This window comes from Vigna unguiculata, chromosome 9, assembly GCF_004118075.2.
Source record: "Vigna unguiculata cultivar IT97K-499-35 chromosome 9, ASM411807v1, whole genome shotgun sequence".
In the NCBI taxonomy this organism is placed as follows: Eukaryota; Viridiplantae; Streptophyta; class Magnoliopsida; order Fabales; family Fabaceae; genus Vigna; species Vigna unguiculata.
This window is the reverse complement of record NC_040287.1, coordinates 26,777,428-26,796,571: the sequence shown is the minus strand read 5'-3', so window position 1 is coordinate 26,796,571 and position 19,144 is coordinate 26,777,428. Positions and strand designations below refer to the sequence as shown.

General features: G+C 38.1%; 1 pseudogene; it reads right to left on the bottom strand.

Moving 5' to 3' along the window:
• Positions 1–5,932: 5,932 nt before the first annotated feature.
• On the bottom strand, positions 5,933–18,080 carry LOC114163614 (annotated as a pseudogene).
• Positions 18,081–19,144: the final 1,064 nt, after the last annotated feature.

Below are 19,144 nucleotides of genomic sequence, written 5' to 3'. Positions count from 1 at the left end.
TTAAATTTTTTTTAAATTATTCATGCCACGTGTCACGTCAATATTGTGTCACGTGTCAAGTCAGTAAGGTGACACGTGTCAAGTCATTATCTGAATCTCAATTTGGTCTATATATTGATTACATTTCAGTCCATTTATTTTAAATATATTTATTTTAACTTTTTTACAAAATTATTTTAAAATTTTATATTTATATTTATAAAATTGTTATTTTTAAACCAACTCCAACATTTGTATATAAATTATTTAAAACAATTTTGTAACTAGTTAAAATAAATATTTTAAAATTTTAAAACAAAATATAAGTAAAGTTTAATGTAAAATAAAAATTTAAATAAACTTAATATTATTAAAATGTTTAATAAAAGTATCATTATAAAATTTATATAAAAGTTAAATTTGGTCTCAATTTAGAGAGGAAGAAATTTTTAAAAAAATGACTGAAATATAATCAAAATAACATATACCAAATTGAGATTTAGACAATGACTTGACATGTGTCACCTTACTGACTTGACATGTGACACAATATTAACGTGACATGTGGCATGAATAATTAAAAAAAAAAGAAAATTAAAACAAAAATTAATTTTTTAAAATAAAAAAATTTTAAAAAATGAGGAGCTGACGCGTGACACATCCTTAACACCATTACAATCAACGGAATTGACCTAATTGTTACGCATTTTCAAAAATATAAACCTAATTGAGACTAAAAAAAATCTTAGAACTTAATTAAAATTTTTGTAAAAAAACATGGACCAATGGAGTATGTTAACCTAAAAATTACATTAAAAATGATTTTTTTTTAATTAAGTTAAAATTACTTATTAAAAATTACATTATTATTATTTTTTTAGATTAAATTATAATTATTTTTTAATGTAATATTTTTCTTAATGAAAAAAAAATAGTTTTCATGTAATTCTTTTTAAAATATAAAAAAGTAAAATATATACGTTATACAATAAGGATTGAATAAAGTGTTCTCCAAGAAAAGAATTCTTTATCATCTGTAGATGAGATATGTGCAGAGGTAAGGTACGATCAAACAAACCCTGCCTTATTCAAACAAACTCTGTTTATTTTATTTTTAATATAATAAGAAAATTACAACTTTATCACAGAAACTCTATTTTTATTTATTCATTGTATTTAATAAAGAAAAATTATGTAATCTTAAGGAGATTCTTTTACAATTATGTTATGAATTTAAGATTTTAATTGTGGGTACTTTTAAACCCGAGAGAAATTGTAATTCCTTTGAATTAATTGTACCTTTGTATAGTGTGTGTACGAACAGGAATGAATTGAATAAATGGCACAGTAGTGACAGGATAGTGCCGGCAATATGCTTCTTAATAGAGGACAGAATCAGTTACCGTGGGAGTAACAGAAATACACAACAAATGCCAGAAATTCTTATTGTATAATGTATATATTTTTACTTTTTATTATTTTAGAAAAGTTGCAAGAAAATTATTTTTTATTTTTTTAAAATAATGTATATATATTTTTACTTTTTATATTTTAAACAGAATTGAAAGAAAAATATTTTTCCATTTTAAAAATAACTACATTAAAAATATCCTTTATCATCTGTATATGATAAAAGAGTTGATATATATGCAGTTAAAATTCTTTATCATCTGTATATTAAAAATTACATTAAAATTATTTGTTAAAGAATTTTTTTAATGAAATTACTTTTAAAATGAAAAAATTAAGTTTTCTTACAATTATTTTTAAAATATAACAGTAAATATATGAAAAACGATAATTTAACAAAAAAATTTTAACAAACTTTCACAAATTATCTTAAATAAAAATATTATTTTATTAGTTTATTTTAATTAAAAAATAAAAAAAGTTTAATTCTATTTATGAAAATTTTGTTAAAAAAAAAATTCAGAACATAATTTTTCTAAAAATATATAGATGTACAGTTACAATAGAATAACGTGTTCTGCAAGAATATATATTTTCTTTATCATATGTAGATGATATATGTGCAGGTAAGGTTACTCTCTCTGGGGTTGTATTTTCAAACAAACCCTCCATTATTCAAAAAATAATTTTAACTAAGAGAAAAAATTCAAATAAGAATTTATAAACGTAATGTTCAATTCTTAATTCTTAAAGAGGTGAAAACACTTTTTTTTATCCCATCTTGAATTTATTGAGAAATGTTTTGATAAATGGAAACACTTAAGCTTTTTATTCTCTTATTTATCCATTTGATATAGATACGACTACAATTAGAAACATCATATTTGAGAATCTAAATGTGCATGGACTTTTTTAAATATTTATTTCCTTTTATGTAACCCATAAGAATTGAATTTGAATGATTCAAGTGACTATGTAAAGACCATACAAAACTTTTCAATTTCTTGGCTCAATTAAGAGTATTTAAATTAAAAAGTTGAAAATGAATAAGTTGTTGTAATTGTTAACATGAAAAGAAAATCTTACTTGTATGCAACTTAGCTAAAGTTGATAAGTTTTGTTTTCATGTGATTTAAGTTTTTGATCTATGTCAATTGTAAGGCCATATTTAATTTTTCTGCCCTAATGTTCAAGGGTTGGCCTTAATTTGTTGGGCCTAAGGGCTGACCCATAGGGTGCAAAGGTCCTAAAGCTATTAGGGTTTCCCTTTCAGCCACACTTTGTAATCTGAACCTAAACACTACCACCCTTTCCATTTCAGAGCTCTGCTAGGGTTAGCCGTCAACCCCTCCAAGTGAACTCCAACCAGACCTCCACTTCACGTAAGTCTGTTCTAACCTGTACTTTAGTTCCTTCTTCGTGGTTCCAACTAGGGTCAGTCGGGGTGAGCTCGTTTTTAATCTGGTTCCACTGTTTTCCAGCTTGCTAATCCACTCTCGGAGCTGTTGCGTTCGCTGTTGGTACCCAAGGATCCAGTTGCTAGCTTGTTTTCCAAGTAAGGGAAGCTAGAACCCTCCTGTTCGTTTGGTACGAGTCTGTTATTCCATGTTGTTTGTGATTGTTTGAGTTTGCCTGCTGTTATGGATGTGTGATATGGTGGGTTTGTTGTTTGGGGTATGCCTTCGAGTCTGCTGCAGGTGAAAACAGTAGCGAGCACTGATAAACTCGCCCAAGCGAGCTGGTCTCGCCTAGGCGAGATTAACATAAGCTCACTTAAGTCTTTTTCCACGAATGGTCGCCTAGGCGACCCGCTGTCTTTTTGAGCGAGCGAACGTCTCACTTAGGCGAGGAGAGTCTCGCCTGAGCGAGAACGCGTGCGAGGCCACTGTACTGGAAGTCGAGCTCTCGTCTAGGCGAGGGAAGCTCGCCTGAGCGAGGGTCCTCCTCGCCTGGGCGAGACCCTGCTGCCTGAGCGAGAAGCTGGGCGAGAGGGTGGCTAGCCTTGGAGTTTTCCTTGATCTCAAATGTTGATAATGTGCTTGTCTGGGTGTTACCTTTAAGATTATGGACTGAATGACCTTTATGAATGAGATGGTGTATGAGTTGTGATTTGTGAGTTTTAACATGATGTGAATATGATAATTGTATGAGATGATACATGAAATTGAAATGATGAGTTTGGCATGAGTTCGACATGAGACATGAAAGAGTTGGTATCAATGTGTTATGGTAATACGAAAGAGGTGAATTATGAGAAACTGTATATGATGTATATGTATATATCTGTGTATGCATGCTGAATCTGTTTGATTGATTAAGAAAGTTTGGTCCGTGTCAGCGCATAATTCCTTGGGATCTCTAGGTGAGATTCTCAGGGTCGTGCTTCAGTGGTCGGGACGTAATTCCATGGCCCTTGTTAGTGGGTGTCCATGGTGGTGCCCCATCTGTATAAGTAGGTAAGGATTCAAGGTAAGGTTGCATCCTGACACTCTAAGGAGTCAGTTAGTCTCACCTAGAGCGAACTGACTCCTGTGGTGAGAGTAGCAGGAGGCCTGAAATTCATTAAGGGCTAACCTTGTGGTGAGGGAAAATTGATTCATTGTACCACTTGTAACACATAGCCCGGGGGTGAGCAGCTCGGGGGTGAGTAGAGATATCCACCACAAGTGCAAGCATCCGCTGAATCCGACCAGGTTATATGTATCCAGATGAGTCGAGTCAAGTCTTAGTGTATTGTTTGGAAGGTCGTAACATGCTTGCATGATGTATGCATAATGAACTGTGAATATGTATATGATTTTATTAATGAAATGGTTTTGGCTCTAGCTTACCCTTTGCTTGTTTGATTGTCTTGTGTGTGGTACTTCTCTTTTGCGATGATCATCAATTTATTGATGTGAGCAGAAGCGAGAGGTTCTCGCGGTCAACAGGGGAACGGTGACTCCGCCGCATAGTCCATCTGGGCTGGAGTTGATGTTTTATTTTTGTTGGGCTTTTCTTAGGACCACGACCCATGTATTCGGTTTGACTTGTGATCTCTTTATATTCCTTTTAACTTTATGACTGGTTTTCCTGTGGCATCGTGGTGTGCCTTATGTTGTAAGGAATGGGTTTAAACTCCAGGACTGCGCTAAGATATTATTCTAATGTGACGCTTCTTTTAATTACGCTATTAATTAAATGGGGTGTTACATCAATATTTTTTTAATTTGTAATTTATTTTCTCTAGTTAATTACTTTTATCTTTTTGATACTTAATATTTTCTGATGACTTCTAATCTATTATAAAACTAAGAACCCAACCTACTATCGACTTCAATTACTTATATCTCAAATCGTGACACATGTTTAACAAATTGATTTTTTTTTTCTTTTGTTTGTTACCTTACTTTCTATTAAACACCGGCCTGATATTGGTATTTAAGTTAGATTTACGTACGTACCCCTGATATCTTAATCCTTGAGGAATGACGGGAATACACATGAATGACATGAAAGTCTCTCCTTTAATTGGAAAGTAGTGGTGGATCTTGACCAAGAGTTTTGAAAGGGTCAGAGTAATATGATTTTATGATCATTTGATTGGATTATTAGTATAATGCTTTAAAGAATGACTCTTCTATAAAACAATTGGATCGTTAGATTGGATCATTAGTATAATGAAATGCTTTAAAAGATGTGAAGAAGTATAATTTAACTTTTTCATCTTCATAGACTTTCTTTTATCACTTCTACAAGATGAATTTATAATTTTATTCTTCATCGATATACTTTTTTTAAATATATTAAAAAATAATTTATCATAATTTTATAAAAGATTTAGAGACATAATTATTAGAAGAAAAATATATTATAATCAAGTTACAATTAAAAATTGGTTATAAAAAAACACATAATACATTATTTTTTTCTTCTATAATAATAAAAAATGAGTATACATGCTCATGAGATAAAAAATAATTTTAATAACTATTAAACTAATATTTAATCATTAAGTAAGACAAGAGAGAGTTAAATTTTTTTCTTCGAGAAATGAAGGAAATAGATGAGAAATGAGAGCAAAAATAATTTAGTCCCAATTTTTTAGTCACAATTTGATACTTTTAGATGAAAACAAAGACCAAAAGAGTAGTTAAACCTAAATATTTTTTATTTTTCATTATATTTTATTTTATGTTTTATTATTTATTAACATTAAATGTTGTGTTTTATAAAATAAACAATAAGACACAATTTAATTTCCATCAATTTCTAAAATATACTATCTATAATTATACAAATTTCAAAATTTTTAAAAATTTCAAAAATAGATAAATAATTTTGAAAAAAATAAAAAATATTTGGGAAGGCCAAGGCCCCTCCCCGCTTCTATGATGCTTCGCCGCTGAATATAGAGTATGCGAATATCCTTTTAAATTACTGTTTATTAGAGCCACAACTCATGACAATAGAATCCAAACAATATGACAATAATATATATGAAAGAGTAACATAAGTTTATCATCAACACTAATATATTAAAAAAAACAAAAGTTACCTTTAGTCAAAGTGTTCCTCTACACTCTTTCAATGACTTAAAATCTTCAATAATTGAATTAGAATCGAAGCTAGTCGCAATATCCCTTTCAATATAGATTATCATAGTGCTTGTTAAAAATTCAGCCTCCATCTTATTTCTCAACCTGTTCTTGATTATTTTCATTGCAGAAAAAGATCTTTCAGTTGTAGTTGTAGAAACTGGAAGAGTCATGATAAGAAGAAGTAATCTATTAATCAAGTAGTAAACTTCAAACTTTTTTGTTGTTGCCAAACATGTACATAACTCTTGCATTGTTGATAAATTCTTCAAATTTGAATCTTGACGAGTGTACTACACCTAGGCGGACTAACAAAACTACACGGCTAAGTCCGCCTACACATAACCCCGCAAGCGAAATCATCAAGTGAGTAACCGAACAAGCGGAAGCGGCCTAGGCCGCCTACTTCAGAAAACAAGACGACATTTGTTGACCACTCCACACTTAGAACATTACATACAAGACCCCTAGTATCAACAAACATTAACTAAGGGCCTGGCCAGGCCCAAGCCCATCTAGGACCCAAGCAATCGCCCAACCCACAAGAGGGGCAGACATAATTAATAACTCTATAAATACACGTGGATCCAGTAATTAAAGATACGCTTTCATTAATCCCTTAATCAAGAGCTTTGACTTTCTGAGAATCCTTTCGTTGACTTGATCGTCAGAGTCATCTCCACAAGTAACCCCTCAAGGGTCCAGACCATGTACATCGACAGATGGCATATGCAGACCGAGGAGGAGCCACCTCAAGAGATTAAGGATTGAGGTAAGGTGATATTTGTGTCCTTAACATCTCTTATTTGTTTCCGCAGGAAAAATTGGCGCCCACCGTGGGGCACGAAGTAACACCTTACCGAGCAATCCACATACTGTCAACAATGGTTTCTACTCGTAGCAGAGTTGGAGTCACGAAACAACTTGAAGCAGGTCCTACTGCGCTTGCTAACGTCACCTCGGACTTGGCCGCCATCCTTGAAGGCCAAGCCAAGATGCAACAAGAGCTCGCTGACATGAGATAGTGTAGTGCTGACGAGATGGAAGCGCCCAGGCAACACCCACCCCTGCTGCCACCCTTCCCACCACCCATATCCCACCTCATAACTTCACCACTACCTTCCCTACCCTCGTCCACCATCCCATTCCACCACACCCGTTGCCACCCCAACCACCAAGCGTCACCACCCTTTCACTGACGCCATCACCAACACACCTCTCCCTGTCCAATGGGAACCCTTCACAGTGGATCGCTATACGGGAGAAATCGACCCCGACGAGCACCTCAAAATATACATAACCCATGTCGCCCTCTATACATCCCACGATGTCATCTTCTGTAAAGCTTTTCCCACCATCCTCGATGGTCCTGCCCTTGAATGGTTCACTACCCTTCCCCCATACTCCATCGACTATTTTGACACCTTCTCCCACATGTTAACTACCCACTTTGCTGGCAGCCGCCCACATCAAACCACAACCCTATCCCTTTTCAGCGTCAAACAAAAACAAGACGAGAGGTTGCGTGCTTTCATCGACCACTTCAACAAATCCGCTCTCCGCACACCCAACCTCAATCAAGAAATGATCTTGCAGTGTATGACTCTTACCCTCAAACTAGGATCGTTCGCTAACAACGACTATCTCCACCCCTCCCCCCCGCCTCCATGCACGAGCTCAAGCTCCGTGTCGTGAACTACATCCGCATGGAAGAGATGCAGAACCTCCACACCAAGTTCTACAATGATTACACCCCCTCAACCACCGTCCGTGATAAACCACCCTCACGACCTGACTCTAGGCCTAGAGAGCCTAGACAACCACGTTTCACCAGATATGCCCCGCTAATGTCCCCAGATCTTGGCTTCTTGACGAAGCACTTCATGCCGACCTCATCCCACCACCTCGCAAAACTTCCAACCCCTCCATTGCCGACATGACCAAATACTGCTGATACCACAGAAATAACGGCCACACTACAGACGTATGCAAAGCGCTCCAAGAAAAAAATTGAAGAATTGGTTCGCGCCGGCCACTTTCGCCGTTTTCTCCGCAAAGACAGACACCCGCATCTATCACGAACCGATAACCGATATCCTCCACGTAATACTCGCCACGATCATCATACCACACAACCCAACCGCCAGGAACCACAACCCGTCCGTATTGACTTCAACCCAGTCAATCCTCCCCTACGCGGCACAATCAACACCATCTCCAAAGGCTTTGCCAACGGCATATCCACCTCCTCAACTAGAAAGAAACACCTTTGTCACCTGCAATCCATTAACCCCATAACCCACTCTCACCACAGACGCTGCATGCCTCTCATTACCTTTACGGACGATGATTTCCACGGCGTCGACCACCAACAAGATGACCCCATGGTCATCACTGTAGAGCTCGAGAACTACGCGGTAAAAAAGGTCCTTATCGACCAAGGTAGTTCAATTGACATCCTCTACTGGACAACCTACCAGAAACTCCAACTTCCCCCCACTGCCATGGTCCCCTATGATGAACCTATCTACGGATTTTCCAAAGAGAAGGTCTCCACCCGTGGGTATATAGACCTACACATTATTTTTGGGGAAGGAACTCAAACTAAAACAATCCACATTCGGTTCCTTGTCGTAGACGCACCCATCTCATACAATGTCCTCCTTGGCCGACCATCCCTCAACACCTTAGGCGTTGTCGTCTCCACGCCCCACCTAGCCATGAAATTCCCCTCCCCATCTGGTGATATCCTTACCATTCACGACGACCAACGACTCGCACGAGAGTGCTATATGGCAAGCCTACGTCCTCAACTACCAATCCTGTAAACAAACAACATTGAACGCCCACCCGACTCTGACATAACTTTATTTGGCGATGACCTAGACCCCAGAGTAGGACGCAACACACGAATTGAGCCAGTTGACGACACTTTAAGCTTGGAGCTCCCTAATGGTCGTACTCTCAAACTGGGTTCTGACCTCCAACAAGAACAACACGATATCTTGACACCCACCCTTATCGCCAACACCGACCTCTTTGCTTGGTTAGCCACATATTTACCTGGCATCGACCTTCAGGTCGTGGTCCACAAGCTCTCCATCTATAAAGAAGCCAAATATGTCTCCCAGAAGAAACATAAGCTTGGAGAATAACATCGACTAACAACAAAAGTAGAAGCCGAAAAATTACTTAACGCTGGCTTCATCGAGGAAGCCCACTACACCATGTGGCTACCCAACGTGGTTCTGGTCAAGAAAGTAAATGGCAAATGGCGAATGTGCGTTGACTATATAGACCTCAATAAGGCCTACCCTAGAGACGCCTATCCCTTACCCAGCATTGACCGGCTAGTTGACGGTGCAGCCGACAACAAAATCCTCAGTTTCTTAGATGCATACTCCGGGTACAACCAGATTCCAATGGCCACAAACGATATGAACAAAACTGCTTTCATCACCGACGATGCCAATTATTTTTACAAGGATATGCTTTTCGGCCTAAAAAATGCATGAGCGACTTACCAAAGATTGATGGACAAAGTATTCAGCCACCTAATGGGAAAGTGTGTCGAAGTGTACGTTCATGACATGGTTGTCGAATCCCCAAGCCACCAACATCATGCACAAGACTTATCCACAGTATTCTCTGCACTACGACAATACAACCTCAAACTCAACCCTGAAAAGTGTGTCTTCGGCGTCGATCGTGGCAAATTCTTAGGCTTCATGCTAACACAGTACTGCTATCATCGAAATGCGAAGCCACAACAATATCAAAGAAGTCCAGCACCTGATAGGCCGCTTAACTGCCATCTCCAGATTCTTACCAAAACTAGTCGAACAACCCAACCCATCATCCAACTACTCAAAAAATTCGCAAAGTTCTCTTGGAACGACGAATGCGGGCAAGTTTTCCAAAACCTCAAAACCACCCTTACATCTCCACCTATCCTCCACAAGCTGGATATCCACTAACCCTTCCTTGTCTACATCACCGCAACAGATCACACTTTAAGTGCAGCGCTGGTCTAATAAATCACTAGCGTCCAACACCCTGTGTACTTCATTAGCCAAACTTTGCACGATCCGGAAACCAAGTACCAAATGATGGAAAAGCTAGCATTATCCTTAGTACATGCAGTAAGACGCCTACGCCTTTACTTCCAAAACCACAACATCATCGTCAAAACCGACTACCCCATCCAAAAAATACTTCAAAAGCCTGACCTTGCTAGCCGAATGTCATCCTGGGTCGTGGAACTCTCTGAATTCAATATTCGTTACGAACCACACGGCCCCATCAAAGCCCAATGCCTGCTTGACTTCATCAACGACTTTAAACACACACTTGAGGAAGACCAATGGACGCTTTATGTAGACAGTTCCTCGAATCCAAAAGGTGCAGGCGCCGACATCGTCTTGGAAGGCCCCAATGATATCCTCATTGAAAAATCTCTCCACTTCGCCTTTAAAACTTCCAATAATCAAGCCGAATACAAAGCCATCCTAGTCGGCTTATCTCTCGTATGCGAAGTCAGGGTCAAAAGACTCACATGCAAGACCGATTCCAAGCTTACTGTGGGCCATCTCAACATCAAATTCCAAATCAAAGACGCCATTCTCCTACAATATTATCATCTGGTCAGTAATGTCATCCAATCTGCTTTCAATCGTGTATGCGTCCAGCACATCCCAAGAAGTGAAAATGTCAGGGCGGATATCCTATCTAAACTAGCAAGCACTAAGCTAAAGAGTAAGCATAGGTCCCTTCTACAACAAAAATTATCCGCACCATCTATAACAAACATTTGCCTTAACCTGTACTACATTGAAAATTAGACAACTCCATACATCCAATACCTCAAAACTGGTAACCCCCCACCCAATACTGACAAGGGTTGGCTGGCTAAAGCCGCAAGGTATATAATGATAGGTGATGACTTATACAAGCGCGAATATGGCTAGCCATTGCTCAAATGTGTTATAACAGAATAAGCCCAATACGTAATGAAGGAGCTCCATGAAGGCATATGCAGATATCACTCCGATGCACGAACCATGACCACCAGAATACTCAGAGCCGGCTACTTCTAGCCAACTATAGAGGCGGATTGCCACACCTTTGTCAAAAAATGTATACCATGTCAGAAGCATGGTAACCTCATCCATCAGAAACAAGAACAACTCCATGCCATACTTTCCCCGTGGCCTTTTGCGAAATGGGGAATGGACATCCTCGGCCCCTTCACCCCAGGAAAAGGGCAAGTGAAATTCCTCATAGTAAGCATCAACTACTTCACCAAATGGATAGAAGCTAAACCTTTAGCCACTATCACAACTCAACAGGTTCAGCAGTTCGTCTGGAAAGATATCATATGCCGCTATGGCGTGTCGCACACCATCATAACCGACAATGACCGAAAATTCATAGACAAGGAGCTTGTTAAATTCTACACCGGTCTCGGCATTAAACATATCACCAGCTCTGTAGAACATCCGCAAACCAATGGCCAAGCTGAAATTGTCAACAAAGTCATAGTAGTAGAATTGCGAAAACGATTAGATGGCGCCAAGGGTCGATGACCAGAAGATTTATTTGAAGTATTGTGGGGATGCACCCCCCAGTTCACTACAAACGAATCCCCCTTCAGCTTAGTATACGGCGCGAAAGCCATGATACCGGTTGAGATTGGCGCACCATCTCTACGCCGACAAGTATACGATTCATACCAGAACCACCAGAATATGTGTACCCACCTCGACCTATTGTCTGAATTAAGAGACAAAGCACAAATCTATAACATGACAATCAAACAAAGGGCAACCAGGAGATATAACGCAAACTTATGCCCACGATCATTTGTGAAAGGAGACCTAGTCTGGAGAATGGCCAGTAGTGCAAGAAAAAAGGATGGAAAATTTTCTGCCAATTGGGATGGAACATATCGAATACGTGATGATGCAGAAGGAGACACTTACAAGCTTGACCAACTTACAAGAGAAGAGATACCGAATACGTGGAATGTATCTCACTTAAAATTCTATTTTAGTTAACGTGTTGTACCGAACACTTGTAACCTTGGGTGTACTATTTTTCCTCACCTGACATTTTTCCCCAAGGAGGGTTTTGGCCAGGGAGTTTTTAACGAGGCACCCCAAAATTCATGAATAAAACAAAGGGTTTCTTTACCATATACTAACTCGTTATTTAATCTTCACTGCTCAAGTTCCCCACCCTTACCACAGTAAGCGGCCTGGGTCGAACACCCGTTATTTAATTTTAATCGTTTAAGTTCTCCACCCTTACCACAAATAAGCGGCATGGGTCGAACACCCTTTACCTAGTTCTATTTGTTTAAGTTCCCCATCCTTACCACAAGTAAGCGGCCTGGGTCGAACACCCGTTATTTAATTCTAATCGTTTAAAGTTCCCCACACTTACCACAAGTAAGCGGCTTGGGTCAAACACCATTTACCTCGTTCTATTTGTTTAAGTTCCCCACCCTTACCACAAGTAAGCAGCCTAGGTCGAACACCCTTTACCTAATCTTAATTGTTTAAGTTCCCCACCCTTACCACAAGTAAGAGGCCTGGGTCGAACACTCGTTATTTAATCTTAATTGTTCAAGTTCCCCACCCTTACCACAAGTAAGAGGCTTGGGTCGAACACCCGTTATTTAATCTTAATTGTTTAAGTTCCCCACCCTTAACACAAGTAAGCGACTTGGGTCGAACACCCGTTATTTAGTTTTATTTGTTTAACTTCCCACCCTTACCACAAGTAAGCTACCTAGAATGAATACTACAACCATTATAACACTTCATGTGCACATTCCACATGTTTATCACAATACAAAATAAGCGATCTCAACATCAAATCACATTGCACCATGTTCACACCCTCATCGTTAAAGTAAATGCGCTCCTACGATATAAACTATCGGAATCACGCAAACAACAAATATACCACAAACGTTATCCATATTCACAGGAAGATAGAACAATGTACGACATGTAAACATGTAAAAAAAACTAAAGCAATGTACGGATTATTACAGACTTAGGCTTAAAATCAAATAAGAGTCATAAAACATAAGTCTTAAGCTGCTTCCTCATCAGCATCCTCCACCGGCACAACATCGTCAACGTTTGCAACTGGCCCCTCCACCACCTTCTCAGCCTCTTCTTCAGGATTGCTTCCAGCCTCATTTACTAACTCACCATCAACAACATCTTAGTTGACGTCGAATCTACTATCCGATACATCAATATCCTTGTAAAAGAAGGCAGCCTGTCGTAGACACTTCTGAAAACCATTTATAATACAACCCTTGAGATCCTCCAGTTCCAACTCCAATCCACCATTTTTCTCCTTCACCTCATCATACTCAGCCTCAAGCTCCTCTATCATTCCTTTTAGCTTGTTCTCCGAATCAAGGCATCGTACCTTCCATGTCCCTAACCTCTTTTTCTCGTCCAGCCACTCCTCCCTTGCCTTCTTCCAAACAGCTTTCTCCTCTGCATGCTTGTTTGCCTGGATCTTCAATTCCTCCGTCAATTCCTCTATTCTGACCTGACTACCCTCCTTCAATTTCCTCTGGTACAAAGACCCCACCCTACGCCCAATATCAATGTCATGTTACTAAACTCCACCACAGCCTTCACTAGTGCGTTCAGTTCCATGATGTCAATCGAGTTAACTATAGTCTCAGATAAGTTGATTTCAATGTCACGACGAACAATGGTCTCCAGTAACTCGATGAGTCCAGCCTTCGGTCCATTCTCACCAGATGAAGATCCCGACCCCAACAAAGCGACCCTAACCTTCTTCACATCCTCCTACCAAGCCTGGCCGGCAACCCAGCTTTCCTCTAAGAGCCCCCATGCACATGGACTTCCACGAGAGGCTCTTACAAGTTGGGAACTTCAGTGCTCCCAGCAGCCTTCAACCTTGTCGCCTTCTCCTTACGGAGAGCTTGAAAAGGATTCAAATTCTTCTTCCCCATCTGTGCCATATGACCTATAAGCAATAATGAATGCCGATTAGTTAACTCAAACACACTATAACACTTAAAAATACAAAAAGATACCTTTTATATCAAAAATTGGATGAATCGAATCATAAACCCTAACTAAGCCCTTAGTGGGCATCTTATCATTAAACTGCATCATGACATCTACCACCTCCCTGGCCGCCCTTGACAACTCCTCCATCATCATACCCTTATATCGCCAAGGATTGTTGGTCCAGTAAAATGGGAACATAGTCCTCCTGTCATCAATATAAAAATGTGAACGCCCTGCCTGCTTCACTGCCACCTTGAAGAACCCATCCTTAAAGTGTTTAAAGGACTGTGTAAACGCGTCCAATCTATTTATCCTTGGTCGATTTATGAGTGATAGCAAGTTGTTGGCCTCCTTGGCTGAGTATCGAAGAAATAAAGGAAAGAGTGTGGAGAAGGTTGTAAATACAAAGCTTTACACAGCACCCGGAACGCCTGCAGATATGCCCAACTATTCGAATGCAGTTGAGTAAGAGCAACATTAAACAATCGCAGCACCCCCATAGTGAAGTCGTCAAAAGGCAGCCTAATGTACAACTACGAAAAGTGACAGATGTACACGTAGAAAAATTCCTCAGTAGCCCCTTCTTGACGGTGACATACATAGTCAACAACATTGACCCTCTCCAAGGCCACGATATCCTTTCAGGCTCCCCTTTCAAATATAGGAATGCAATTTAGGCACGACTTCAACAACCACGACCATCAGAACAAAGAGTATTGTGTCTGCACGTCCTCGGCCACCCACTCGTATCTTGCCTTCACCAGCCAGTTGCTCTCCGCCAACTCTTCTAGTGGGTCTTCCCTAACTTCGGTCGTCGCCTCCGTAGGAATTCTACCCTCACCACCAAACTGACCCCTTTCACAACTTGTAGATTGACTACTTCCATCCTCCCTTGACCGGTCACTCCCACTACCCGGGCTCAACAAAGAAACACTATCACTAATACTAGACATACCTTTTCTTTTTAAACAACAAGTAGACGGTAAATACAAGGAACATATCAGACAAGATCTCACGCAGACAGATAGCTCCCCCCAAATTTCTTGCAAATGAACCAAAGTAATTTTTTTCTCCCCCGTATTCGTATTTATAACCAGCTTCTCAAAAGTTTCAACTTTTCCCGCCAGAAATAATGATTAGACGAAGCATCACAACAAAATGTGAAATGTCACAACACCCCAAACGACGACACCCCCTGATTAGACCTCTGACATCTATCACCCTTTCACTTGCTACCACCTCTTAAAAGTTTAGCTTTCACACTGTTCATCACACTTAAAGGCTGAGGGACTGGTGTACTGCACCTAGGCGGACCAAAAAAACTACTCTTACTTCCAAATCCTTTACCGCTATGCCTCCACCGACAAAGATTGGGGAACTGGTGTACTGCACCTAGGCGGACTAATAAAACCGCACGGCCAAGCCCGCCTACACATAACCCCGCAAGCAAAATCATCAAGTGAGTAATTGGACAAGCGAAAGCGGTTTAGGCCACCTACTTCAGAAAAAAAGACGACATCTGTTGACCACTCCACACTTAGAACATTACAAACAAGGCCCTTGGTACCAACAAACATTAACTAAGGGTGTGGGCTAGGCCCAAGTCCCAAGCCCAAGCCCATCTAGGACCCAAGCAATGACCCAACCCAAAAGAGGGGCAAACATAATTAAAAACTCTATAAATACACGTGGACCCCAGTAATTAAAGGTATGCTTTCATTAATCCCTTAATCAAGAGCTTTGACTTTTTGAGAATCTTTTTGCTGACTTGATCGTTGGAGCCCTCTCCGTAGGTAACCCCTCAAGGGTCCAGACCGTGTACATCGACAGATGGCATATGCAGACCGAGGAGGAGCCAACTCGCGAGATTGAGGATTGAGGTAAGGTGACATTTGTGTTTTTAACATCTCTTATTTGTTTCCGCGAGAATAACAAGCATCAATAATGAAATGTTGATGTTGAAAATTCAAATTAATCTTCTCTTGCTCATTGAAATCCATGGGATAATATTTGTCTACAAGAGTGCAAATTTTATCAATATTAAAAGCTTTATAAGCATCCTTAGGATCCAAAGCAGATCTTAAAATTAATAACTTCATTGCTAGGTCATTAATTCTACAATTTAACTTTTGTAATTGCTTATCAATGGTAACAAAGAATTTTTCAACTCTCAAATAATGCTCCGCTGTAATATGATATTTTTGGTGACAAGGGCATCCTTGCCTTGCTATATAAGAAGGCCCAAAATTAGGCCCATCAATGTCATGTTTTTCACAAAAAGAAGTCACATTTTTTAATAACTTATCCCAACCATTTTTTCTCAAGTTTTGAGTAAGTCCTTTTGTAGAACAAACTAGACGCACAACATTAACTATATCTTGAGATTGTTGTTGTAATGCTTAACAAAGAACATCTGTTATCCCCATAATTTCTCTCATCAAATACAAGATCAGTATAAACTCAAATAAGGTCAAGCTTTTGTAAGCATTATCAGCATCACCACATTGTGAATAAGTAGATCCATTAACAATTTGATTTTCCCCTTTACCATTTTCAAGCTCATCAATTTCTAAAAAATATGCAATTTCATCTAACTTGGCAACTTGTAACTCATCATGACGTTTACTTGAAGAGCAAAAAATATTGACAATAAAAGTCAATTTTGAAAAGAATTGATGAATTGGAATAACTTCTCTTGATGCAGCAACCAAGGCAAGTTGTAACCGATGAGCAAAACAATGAACATAATATGCATAAGGACAATCATTCAAAAATAATGCTTGTAATCCATTCCATTCTCCTCTCATATTGCTAGCACCATCATACCCTTGACCACGAATATTAGAAACATTAAGATTATGTCAAGATAGTACAACACAATTCATTCTTCAAAGTTAATGTTGTAGTGTCTTTAACATGCACAATATCAAAAAATCGCTCTTGAATAAAACCATTTTTATCAACGAATCTCAAAACAAAAGCCATTTGCTCTTTTTTTATTCATCACGAGCTTCATCGACAACTATACAAAACTTGGAATCCCCAATTTCCTCAGGAATATGATTTTTCACTTTATTAGAAAAAATATTCAATAACTTCTTTTGAATTTTATGTGAAGTATATTTGGAATTGTATGGAGCATTTTCCAACACAAATTTTGCAACTTCATCATTGTATGATGCTATGATTTTTATCATCTCAAGAAAATTACCTTTGTTCCTCAATTCAGTACTTTCATCATGACCTCTAAAAGCACAAGCTTGAAGTGATAAGAAATGAACCGTGTCAATTGAAGTCTTGAGACATAACCGATACTTCATAATTTGATATGAGTTTTGCACTTCCAAAACATTCCTAATGTGCCAATTTTGATTTAACAAGTCTTGACAAGCAGACACTGCAATATTGTGTGGTGAACAAGGATCCTTCCCTATGTGTTTAAGGAAAGCACAATTTTTTCCATTATTACCTTTCCTTCAACTTTAAAAACCTATAAAAAAACACACTCAAAAAGTTAAAACATGTTGGTGACAATCAACTCATTGCCAATTAGAATTCAATAAAAATCAACTCAATTACCTATAACAATGAAAACATCTGAGTCAGGTCGTCCGCTTGAATTTTTACTAAAAAGATAGCACGATAAGCAATATGCTACATCTTTTAATAGTAAATACTCTAACCATGAAGGAAATATGCTAAACCATGTGTACTGAAATCTTCTTGGATGATCATCTTTACTAGACAACGGATAATTTTCTAGATGCCTTTGATATGGACTCCATTTTAGATAAGCCTTTCGTACCTCATCAATTTAATTTGGTGGGTATTGCCAAATTTGAAAACACTTCTCGGGATCACGTTCTAAAGCATTTTCAAATTCATTATATGTAACTTTAGGAACCTTAGAGAGTTGTTTTTCATTTTCTTCAATTTTTGGATTCTCTTGAAGTTTCTTAATTTTAAATGACGTAGATGCATTTTTTTCATCTTCATCACAAGCCTTCCTCTTGAAAAAAGAATCAACTCTTTTACTATTTACCATAATTTTTCTAATATAAATTTGTCACCTCTCACCTATTTACAAAAAGATAAAATTATGAATACCCCAAATTAAATCTTAAAAGCAATACTAAATATTTTAAGAAAACTAATAACTTCTAAATGATTAGCTTCCCTTACCTTATAGTAGATTCCTAATCTTGCTCTTCCCTTACACAACTTCAAAGCCTAAAATAGCTCTATCTACACAAAGAAGAGGTTGATCAACAATTAGAGCATGATTTTATGATCTCTAACAGTTAGAGATATGCCTAGAGTGTAGAAAAGTCACATACAAAAGGAAAACATATTGCTTAAGAAAAAAATGGTAAAAAATGAACTTACTGAAAAGAAGAAATTAATTGGTCTAAAATGTTCCTTAACTCCTCAATGTTGTCGTAGTGCAATTTGATTTTGGAAATAATAAAGAATTGATGGTGAAAATTGAGATGGAAATAAGAGGAGAGAAAGAGATGGAGGCACGGAAGAGAGAGAAACCAAATAAAGAAGTATAAGAAATTATAATAGAAAGTGAAAACGTGATTTTTATATTTTAAAAACCTTTTTCAAACTAAATTAATAAAAATAAAGTAATAATATATAAATATATATTTTTAAATATATAGAAAATAAAATAAAAAAATCGTTGGGATTAATATAAATAAAAAAATAATATATAAAAAATAAAAACTAAAGTTCGTTGGGGGAGTCGTGGCTCCCCTGTCAAACCTATGGTCCATTCTTGGGCGCAAGGGGCTAACTCGTAGGCCCACAATGAAAAGTGCGGGGTGGACTGACATTTTGAGTTCGCTGACCCACATAAGCCCAACCCGCATAACCCGTAGCCCGTGCAGACCTAAGACGGGACGGGCAGGCTGGCCCATTGGCCCGCATAACCTTTTTTGCACATGTAACTTAATACATACTTTTTGCATATTTTTTGAAGCTACACATGTAATTTGTTTACTAGTTAACATTTCATTCATTATGTCACAGATGTGTGAGATTGGCAGTTAAATTTTGCCATAAATTCATGTATGCAATATTTATTTGCAAACTAAAATAAAA